Source organism: Vicia villosa, unplaced genomic scaffold (assembly GCF_029867415.1).
Source record: "Vicia villosa cultivar HV-30 ecotype Madison, WI unplaced genomic scaffold, Vvil1.0 ctg.002086F_1_1, whole genome shotgun sequence".
Classification (NCBI taxonomy): Eukaryota; Viridiplantae; Streptophyta; class Magnoliopsida; order Fabales; family Fabaceae; genus Vicia; species Vicia villosa.
This window is the reverse complement of record NW_026705834.1, coordinates 180,245-190,000: the sequence shown is the minus strand read 5'-3', so window position 1 is coordinate 190,000 and position 9,756 is coordinate 180,245. Positions and strand designations below refer to the sequence as shown.

The following is a 9,756-nucleotide window of genomic DNA, read 5'->3' as shown; positions in this document are numbered from 1 at the left end:
CCGATTCGACCTACTTTTTGATAACAAGAAGGCGGCGAGCTGATCTGCTTTGATCAAGGAAAAAGCCCAGTCAGCCACCAACTCGGTGCAGGTCACGTGACCTACAGCTCGGCCTTCGCTTTTTGAGACTTCCTCTACCCACATCTCTATGTGCCCGCAGCACTTCCATATGGAGAAAGATAGGCTTACCATGTTCCATCAATAGCACCTAACCTATGCCGATTTTGGCGGACTGTGCTCCACCCCGGTGAACTCATGCGGTTCCGACGTGCCCCGAGGCCAGAGGCGAATCCATTCACGGTCCGTAGGACCAACACCATTCGAAGGTGGGTGGCCCGCCCCGCCTAGAACAGTCATGTTTGACTGGGCTTACACACATTCGCTCACTTACGCTGTCCCCCCTCAGCTCACCCTAGCCCCGGGCCTTTTGCTCTTCTAACGTAAGCTCCAAGGCTTCACACCAAGTCTTCACTGACAGAATATGCATGCTTAAGTAGGGTCAGGCAGAACCGTTGTTGCCTGATGGGAACTCCCCCCATATTGCTATCAATGTCTTCATGTCGCACGACCTCTTAACATTACACCACTGAATCCCCAATCCTTTGCTTGCTGTGCAGTGACAGTACCAATATCCACTAATCGTTGTTTCCAGATACGGTTGCCGGTTGACATCTCTTCTAATTCGTCGATACGAGAAGCAAATTGTTGTGTGAAGGAATCAATATCTCGACATAAGCCAAGAGGCAGATCTTGTGCCACTCCACCTGGTCGTATGAAACTGGCATGCATCCTGGCTCCCGAGACTCTTTCATAGAATTCCAACAATTTCTCCCGCTCCTCAAAAGCCCACAGGGACGGAGTTGATGCTCCCACATCCATAGCATGAGTAGTTAAAGCAAGTGAATGATTTGAAATTCGAGTTATTTCACGGAATAACACTCGTATATATTGAGCTCGTAATGGTACCTCGCAATTCAAAAGTCTCTCTACGGCTGAAGAATGAGCGTGTTCTTGGGCCATCGTAGAAACATAGATAGGGTCGACGACGGAACGAAGAACTCACCCTAGATACAGCTTTTTCGTACACGTTCACTTGCATCACATACACAAGTGCTCTCTGAACCGTGCAATAAGGTCACCCATAACACGGCTCTCCCACTTGAGTGACCTTAGCCCCAGGCAGGCCATGCTATTCAATGATATTGGAAAAATGGCAGCGTAACGTAACAGTATTGAAAGCTGGTCGCCTTTTTAGGGAGGGAAAGCCTTTCAATAGGAGCCCTACTTCCCTCTTTGCGACCTCATCACTTCAAAGCGCAAACCCATTTCTTTCTGAGTCACCGGGCGGAGCGCACCTTTGGTACTTTGCTTATAGCTTTTTGAGGTTATGCAATAGACGGGAGGCTTAGCTCAGGATCCCCCCTGCTTGCAGAAATGAATGGATCAGAGGGGGGGGCTGGGTTCTATTTCCGGGCCGGGCGGGAGGTGAAGGCCATAAGATAAGATTGCCCTCCCGGTAAGGAAGAGAGGAAAAGGGTGCTGTCATCTATCTCGACCAGTTTCCCGAGGCGTTGAAAATCCAGACCGGCTCAGAGAATCACTGGCGCTATTTAGCCCTTCGTTTCGCCATTCGAAGTACTACCTCTGCCTTCCCTTTTTGTAACATACCCAGGCGCCCTCCTTTCCAATCACTAAGAAAAAAAAACCAATCAAAGCCCTATCTAAGTAAAGCTTCGTCTGTTATTTTCCCGGCCCCTGGGGAGTTTACTCAACCCATTCCCCAGTCTTCCGCACTGCTCAAGTAAGTGTGCGACTCCGTATGAGGACCTCCTTCCCTTCTGCCCACTCTCTGTTCACACGGTTCTCAAAGCAGAGGAGGAAAGGTGGGCAGCTGGTACCACGAGCCCTCTGTCCCACACATCTATCCAGAAGCAAGTGTAGTTCACCGGTTCCACCGAATGCTCCTATCTATCGGCAAAGATCGTGTGAGTGTGCAGTTATGCTTCGGATGCTTCGCCATAGAATAGATCGACCCAGTTCCTGTTATTTTCCGGTGCACTCGCTTTATATCTCCGACACACAAGGAAGGACGCGGTGGGAAGGAAGCAGCCCTAGCCTCTGTCCGGCCGATCATTCCGCTGGCATCTTGCATTCACGCCTCCGTTTGACTGCCGCTCGGGGATGGAGTTGTAGATACGTTAGTCTTAGCGGATCGTTGGCTCCACCTGTTATCTCCTTCTACGACATGCTGTTGTCGTCGCCATATTCAATATGTCACTTAGTCATCTCTGCCTCGCTGCGGGTCAGCACCTCCGAAAGAAACGGAGGACTCCATTCAGTGACTCCGCGATCGCCCTCTAAACGATCAGAATAAGGTAAAGCTTGAAGATAAGTTTTGTACTCTATTAATTTCTCAGTCCCTCTAGTCGGGTGGGCGCCGGCCGGTCTTTCGACCAGATCCCCCTAAAAACCGTACGTGCGGGTCTCCCCGCATGCGGCTCACGCCATTCGAGGTGGCCCAGCCCAGCATTCATTCGCAAATCCTGTAGTGAAATTGAGACTGCTCGACCTCGGAAGCTAATTCGCGTGTAGGCTGCGCTGTCTGTCGTACCGTTGACTCTATCTATTCATTGAATTTACTTTCATTCATTTTTTTTGTTTGATAGGCTTGCTCCCTCTTTTTCCAAGAATTAATGCACTTCCCCTTGACTTCAGAGGGCCTTCTCTAATAAGGGAAAAGCCTTCCATTTCCGTCAAATGACCCGGCCCCCCTGGCTCTTCCACCGTCCTGGCTCCCTTTCCTACCTATGCTATGCTCCCCCGGCACAGGCCTACCACGCTTCGCGCCTGCGGCGTTTTCGCCGGACGGTCTTTGCCAGTAGTGCCATCCTCCCCGCTGGCTGTATGGGCGGGTTGTCCCTCGCTGCTGCGTTCTGTTAGGCTATGGATTACAGGAACAAATGTAGTTGAATGAGACAGCAGGCGGGTTACACGTTCCGCTGTGCCGAGATGTGAGGTGCAGGTGGTGATGATCACCCCGGGGTATGCGCTAGCGCCCTTGACAGGCACTCCAGGACCCGCCAACGCTCATGAAAACCCGGGTCGGTCGGTCCTCCATTCATCTGACCGGAGGTGTGGATAACGAGGCCACCTTCACAACCTTCTCCCTTCTGTCCTTATGTTGTAGTAAGGTAGGGCGGTTCGCTTGAGTTGCTCAACCGCCCCTTAGCCCGGTGCTCGTGACGCGCTACGGGACCTCCACCGTGCCGGGGGACCAAGCAGGGCATAGCTAGCGGCATAGGAGCCGACTCGGCGTCAGCGGCTTCGTGCCGCACTGGAGTGATCCAATATGTGGTTCCGCACGTTCCACCACTTCTCCGTTCATTTCCAATACTGATCGTGAAACACCATGAGCAGCAGGATGTTGAGGTCCGAAATTCGAAGTGAAATTTTTTATTTGCCCGTTCCTAGTCGTCATGGGAAAAAAGGAAGAAATAAGAAAGATATTATTCCCTAAGAGCTTGTCCAGTACTACCTGTACCAGAAATGCATCTCCTTGCGTGCGAGAGACTTCTATGCCAGCCGCCGGCTCTGTTATGAAAGAAAGCGGCAGACTCATCTTACAGGTGTTCCCTAATGAGGGATTTTAGGGGATTAGGGTTCTCCTTTATCTCCTCCACCCATCCGCGGAGGGTTTCAATATAAATCTCCGCAGATATTTTCAGATCGCGAGACATAATGTTCTCTGCGACACTGGAATAGATTTCTTCCATTTCCGGAAAGTGAACGGAAAGCCGCCCTTTCCCCTTCTCACAATATTCCCGAACTTGCTCAAGAATCAATGAATAGCACTTCGAAGTCCCTCAGGGGGATCGGCGTGGGGAACTTCCACCGGTTCTGGACTGGAGCCTGCGGGTTCTGAATGACCTCCCTCTAACGGTGAAAAAAGTGGTTAACCATCTCGAATAAATCCATATCGTCCACCTGAAAAACGTGTCTCAACTACAGCCAACTAACTCCCCTGTTTCCCTATCGAAAAACCAACCCTACTCAATTTGTTCTAGAAATGCTAACCAAGTTACACACTGGGGCCATGGGTCATGAAAGAGGTTGACCCCCATCCCCCTTCACTATGTATGGCCAATGAACTCCTCGCTTTAGTCCGTTCTTTTCCTTCTTAGGGCTCGGGTCGATAGTAGCCGTGGTAGTAATGTCCCGGAGCCCGGCTACCGACCCGAGGCGCTGATCGGGAAAGTAATAAAGGGACGGACGTTAAACGTAATTCTAGAAGGGCGTTACCACAAAAAAAATCCGAGTCTTGGTAGTTTACTTGCTTACTTGTTAGAGTCGGGCAGTTGAAGTGAAAGTTTATTAGACTAGTCCCACTAAGATGGCGGGGAAACTGACTTCCGAGAGAGCTGCTTTCGCCTCGGTAATTACCTAACGAGAGAGAGCCGATGCCAAAGTAGCCCTTTACGCGAGGGAACGCCAGACAGACTGACCTCTGCTAACTAAGTTTTTTTATATAGACTGGAAGCTAGAGAGAGACTATACTAAGGTATAGTGCCGCTACCAGAGAAGGCTGTTTCATGCTAGGCGTCCAGACCTACTACGCCCGAGCCGCATCCCCGGCACACTTGCTATATCCACTAAGGCTTCACATCCCACTTCATCCTACCAACTATACCTTATATAAATAGCCGTTCTATAACAATTCAAGACAACAAGAAAGCAAAATATTTGATCAGACCTTTTCTTATTTTTATTTACATTTCTTTTTCCTTCCATGGAACGGAACCTTATTTGCCTTCGCCTCAGTAGCCGCTTTTGCTTATGGTAAAGAAGTATCCGCAGCTGCCTCCCCAGAGACTTATGGTGGGTTTCAATAGATCTCTTTTCCACCTAGGTCAAAGGGGTATGCCGCTATGCTACACCGAAGTATGCTCCTAGGTAAGCGACTGCCTTTGGATCCGCCTCTCGAGCACGAGGGTCGTTTTCATAAAAGGCTATCGATCATGAAGGTTTGCCTATGGCTCTGTATCTACCTCTGTCTGCTGGTGCTTCTTTTTTTTTTAGAAGCTAAGCTGCAGGATCAATGGCTTAAACTACTGCTTCTTCAACGCTTCTCCTGCGACTTGTTCTCCTTTCGTCCTTGCTCCTGCACGCACCTAAAGGTACAGTATCTAAACGCTCCTTCTGTTCTTGGGAAAGGGGGCCCAAGGCTCATCCTTATGCTTTCGGTTTTCGAGTTAAAAACTTAGTTGGGGAGACCTGTCAAGCTTTAGGATAGCTATTTTAAAAATATTTTATTGTAATAGAAGCTAAGCTTTTATACCGAATCGGGTTTGTTGATGGAATCATAGCCGGGCCGGAACTCTTGATCTATCAATAGAGGGTGAGAACTCAATCAGGAAGGACTGCTAGTCATCACCGAGGGTATGACCAAGGAACTGCTGCTGAGAGCGATAGACTTTCCAACTGAGATGGAGAGAATGCGCTCCTACTCTCTTTCAATCGCCGATGTTAAAACATCGAGGGCGTAGACCCGAGGGGAGGTTGAGTCAGCAGCTAGTTTTGCCGGAATAGGAATAAACGATGCAATTAAATCTGTAGGAGGAAGGTAGAGCAATAGACGGAATGAGTCTTAGTTTCAATATCCCCTGCTCTTGTTGTACTGTTCATGGCATGGTTTGGTGGGACCAAGAATTGCTCTTGTTCCCGGACCGGGAAGTTTGAGCATTGATGCCGGGAATACACACTATCTTTCTCTTTGAAGGAATCCGCATGGAAGGCTCTCGACCGGGTCGTGGCATTGCTCTGGAGTGGAGCCGGGGAAGGAGCGAAGGGCAGAGGATTTAGCTTTGGCTTTGGTTCGGTTGACCGTATGACTATAGTTTATGTGGTCTTGTTCAAATAGAATAGGTCCCTTTGGGTGCTATCACATAGCCCTAAGCAGGGCAAGGAAGGTCTCTACAACAAAGAGATATGCCAATTAGCGGCACACTTACTATAAACCTATTTTCGTTAAATCCTATAACAACTCTTATCTTAGTGACTCTTCTCAAATCTCTTGAGGGAGTGAATGACTCTTGGGTATGGCGGAAGAAGAAAGAATCAGTAATAAATACGACTATACTTTTAGCTTGAAGGTGGGCTTTAGTCTTTTAACAACCGATCTTGCGACATCAAGTTGTCAATCCGGGCATCGACTTGCCTTTTTTTTAGTATCCCTTTAGAGCAGAGCGTCTTTCCTATCTCTCCAGGCTAGTCTCTTAGATAGCAAGTCAAAGCAGCTAGTTCGAGGGTCAAAGTCTAGCAATAAGCTAGTGCGCTGATGAAAGTCGATAAGGAAAGTCAACTGGTCACTCCACCAGAGAAGAAGGGTTGTTGAGAAGGTAATCAAGGAGTTCCGTCTTCTACGATGTATGCTATGAAACAGGTTCATACTGGAAGAATGGATGGCGCAGGAGTCTTTCTTTGGACTGATGAACTCTGAAACCTAGATTATCCCCTTAGGAAATCGCCTGACAGAGAGAGATGCTCTCTCGCTAGAGAGAAGAGCGGAGTGAAGCTGCTTTTCCGAAGAGAGAGCGTTAGAGAGTAGATGATACGTTCCAAGGGTGAAGCTAACGCTTCCCTGGCCACTAGGGAGTCATCAAGGTATGAGTCCGCTAGCTAATACTGGATCGTCAAAGACCTTCTTCCATTTCTTAATACCTTATGTCTCTCTCCTAAAGGATCCAATCCTACCCCAACACGGAGAGCTTATCCACTACATCTACTTTTAAGATTCATTTTAAGAGTGATGCGGAGTTAGAAAATGAGTTGACGAGGGAATTGACACCCGGCGTGTTTATAATGGTGGAACCGTATGCTACAGTTGGTGAGCTGAAGATAGCAGTGCAGAACGGGATACTTACTTTATTATGGAACAGTTTGTGGTAACTGATATTGAAGACATGGAGGGATGAGGAGGTCTTTTTTGGCACAGTTGAGTCGGGTTCAGCTGAGAGGGAGCAGGATAGATTTGGGCACTGATTTGAAGGGGATGAAAATGGAAAGTCTAATGCGAGTCACTCTTTCCGAACTCCCAACTCCAACCAAGCATCCTAGAGGGAGGAAAAAAACCCTCCGTCACCTTATCGGCATCTAGCTCATCTGTCCGCTCTCTATCGTTGGACTTCGTTGCGTTGCTCAATTCTTCTTTCATTGTGAAGTGTTGGACTCTGTTAAAATAGGATTCCTATTGTGTTCCACTCATTTGCTTAACACAAATAAATCGATTATTTTATCATCATCCGACTACTGACGGCTACGAAGGAAGCAGGATTTGCTCCTTTCCTGTTCGCTCGGAAGCCCGCCCGCCCTATCACTAAAAGCCGGAACATGATTGCTTCGGGGAAAGACTTTCTTTCATCTGCTTCACTGTGATAGCGGAATAAAAAACCTGGGTTCACTCCCTCCCCTGTCCCTGTGACCGGTATCCGGTCTTACCTTTTTCCCATATCTATGGGATTGCCTCTTTTATGGCTTCCTGCTGCAACTACTAGGAGACTGGCAGAGTCCGGGGTGAGAGGTTTGATTCAGGGCGTCGGTAGGGCTTGCCTTAGTGAAAAGTAGGAGCCATACCATAGTTAGTCAAGAATAAAGAGTAGAGGTCGGGTACCTCGATCAGAGCAATGGAGAATCGGAGGATGGATGAAAGGCCAAGTAAGACCCCGAGGATAAGGTATCAATCAGAAGAGGAAAGTAGATCAGCCTACTACCAATTAGTTTGTTAGCAAACATAACATCTCGTGGTCAGGAAACAACAACGTATAGAAAGCCAAGAGCCCCTCCCCAATTATAGATCTATCAACCTAAAGAGGAAGCGCTCACAAACTACACGAAAGTTGTCCCTTTTTCTTGCTTTCTTATTCCTCTTTTTCTTTCTTCGGAATTCCCATCATAGTCATTACTGATTGTGCCGACGGGAATAGATCTGATTTATCAGACGATTCTTACTCTTTTCCCTCACTCTCCTCCCTTGCCTCCCCCGGAGGAAAGGGAGCAGTTCCCCGAAATCCAACAAGAACCAAATCACCAGCTTCCTGAGCATCCTGGTGATCAAGCACCTCATAAACCAGGACCCTCACCTCAGCAATCCAAAACGTCTCCCTCCATTAGTTCGTCTTCTTGGCCTTTTACTTCGTCTGATTGTTACTTTCTCCGGAATTTTTTGAATGACGAAGTGGGGCCTTCACATATAACCCCCTGGGAGGGAGGAGAAGCCGGACCATCAAAATAAAATGTAAATCCAACAGCGTTCGACCAGGAGGTCTCTTCAGCCCTGAACCGAGGGGACCTGCCCACTTCCAACCAGCAGTCGGCTGTTCAGCCGGCGCATAACACTGGGTGGCACAGCAGAGGATGCCGGAACCTGAGGATGACCATTTATATAGGGCCATTGATGCTATCAATATGGCCTGTAAAAACAGCCATGATAGACAGAGCCCACATTATCTTGCAGAAGAAGGAAGGGGATCATTATCGAGGAACCAAAGGATGTGAAGCGTGCGCTCGAGGTGGCTCTCCATGACGACTGGGAGCACGACATCGATGAGCGTCTTGAGCATTTCCGTGTGCTCAATCGCTACTTTGGCACCGCTCGCTGTTCCATTTGGAACAACTTCATTGACTAACTAAGGGAGTTAGGCTATCACCAGGTTAACTCCCGACATAAGGTCGACTAATATTTTTCATCTCCATTTTTGGTATTCGGGGAATGGATTGTTACTAAAAGGACTTGAATAGAATGAGGAGGACGACAGATAGACTCACGATCTAATAAAGTAAAGTCTTTGATATTGGTTCGAATCCAATTCGTGAGATGACAGTGATCTTTAGCTGATCATGCCCATAATAAAGGTTGTTCCAGCCGAAAGATGATCCCAGACCTGTCTGACCTACCGTTAGCTTTGCAGTACTCCCACCCAGGTAAGGACGGACAGGTGGCATAGCGCAATCCTCACCGATGTGGTGTCCAGTCACAACCCTAATTTTCCACTTTCTTTCCTTGGCTTTCGAACCGTTGATTGATAGCAATGAGACAAAGAGAGAGAGAGAAAGATTCCAAGTCACTTTCCTTATTCAAAGGAAGAAGAAGAGCGGATGGATTTTTCTTCTATATAAAATTAAAAAAAACAACCGAATTTCGACTTACCTTAGTATAAAGTCAAGAACGAATTGCCATGACGTTCCAATCCTATCGGTTGACAGTGGAGTTGTGTTGATGGGCAATGATCACCCCTGCAATGTAGTTGGTATTGGTTCGGTCAAAATGCACGACGGTGTGGTGAGAACTGAGGTGCGGCATGTTCCAGACATGTCAAAGAATCTTATCTCTTTGACCACTTTAGATCTCTCTTGGTGGTTGTAAATTTGTTTTATTTTAGGTGATGGTGTTTTGAAGGTTGTGAAGGGTGCTCTAATTGTGATGAAGGCTCATCAGATTGGTAGATTGTATGTGTTGCAAGGGTCTACCGTTACAGGCACAGCTGCTGTATCTTCCTCCATGTCAGATTCAGATGAAACCAGATTATGGCACATGAGGCTGGGACACATGAGTTAGAAAGGCCTGACAATGTTGAGCAATAGAGGTCTTCTTTCTGGTCAGAGTACATCCAAGTTGGAGTTCTGTGATTTCAATAAGTTCTGCAAAGATGAAGGCATTGTTAGACATCTTACAGTCAAGAGGTACTCCGAAACAGAATGATT

At 47.8% G+C, this 9,756-nt stretch overlaps 1 pseudogene; it reads left to right on the top strand.

Annotated features, from left to right (window-relative positions):
• The first annotated feature begins 739 nt into the window (after nucleotides 1-739).
• On the top strand, nucleotides 740-9,187 carry LOC131637810 (uncharacterized; annotated as a pseudogene).
• The last annotated feature ends 569 nt before the right edge of the window (nucleotides 9,188-9,756 follow it).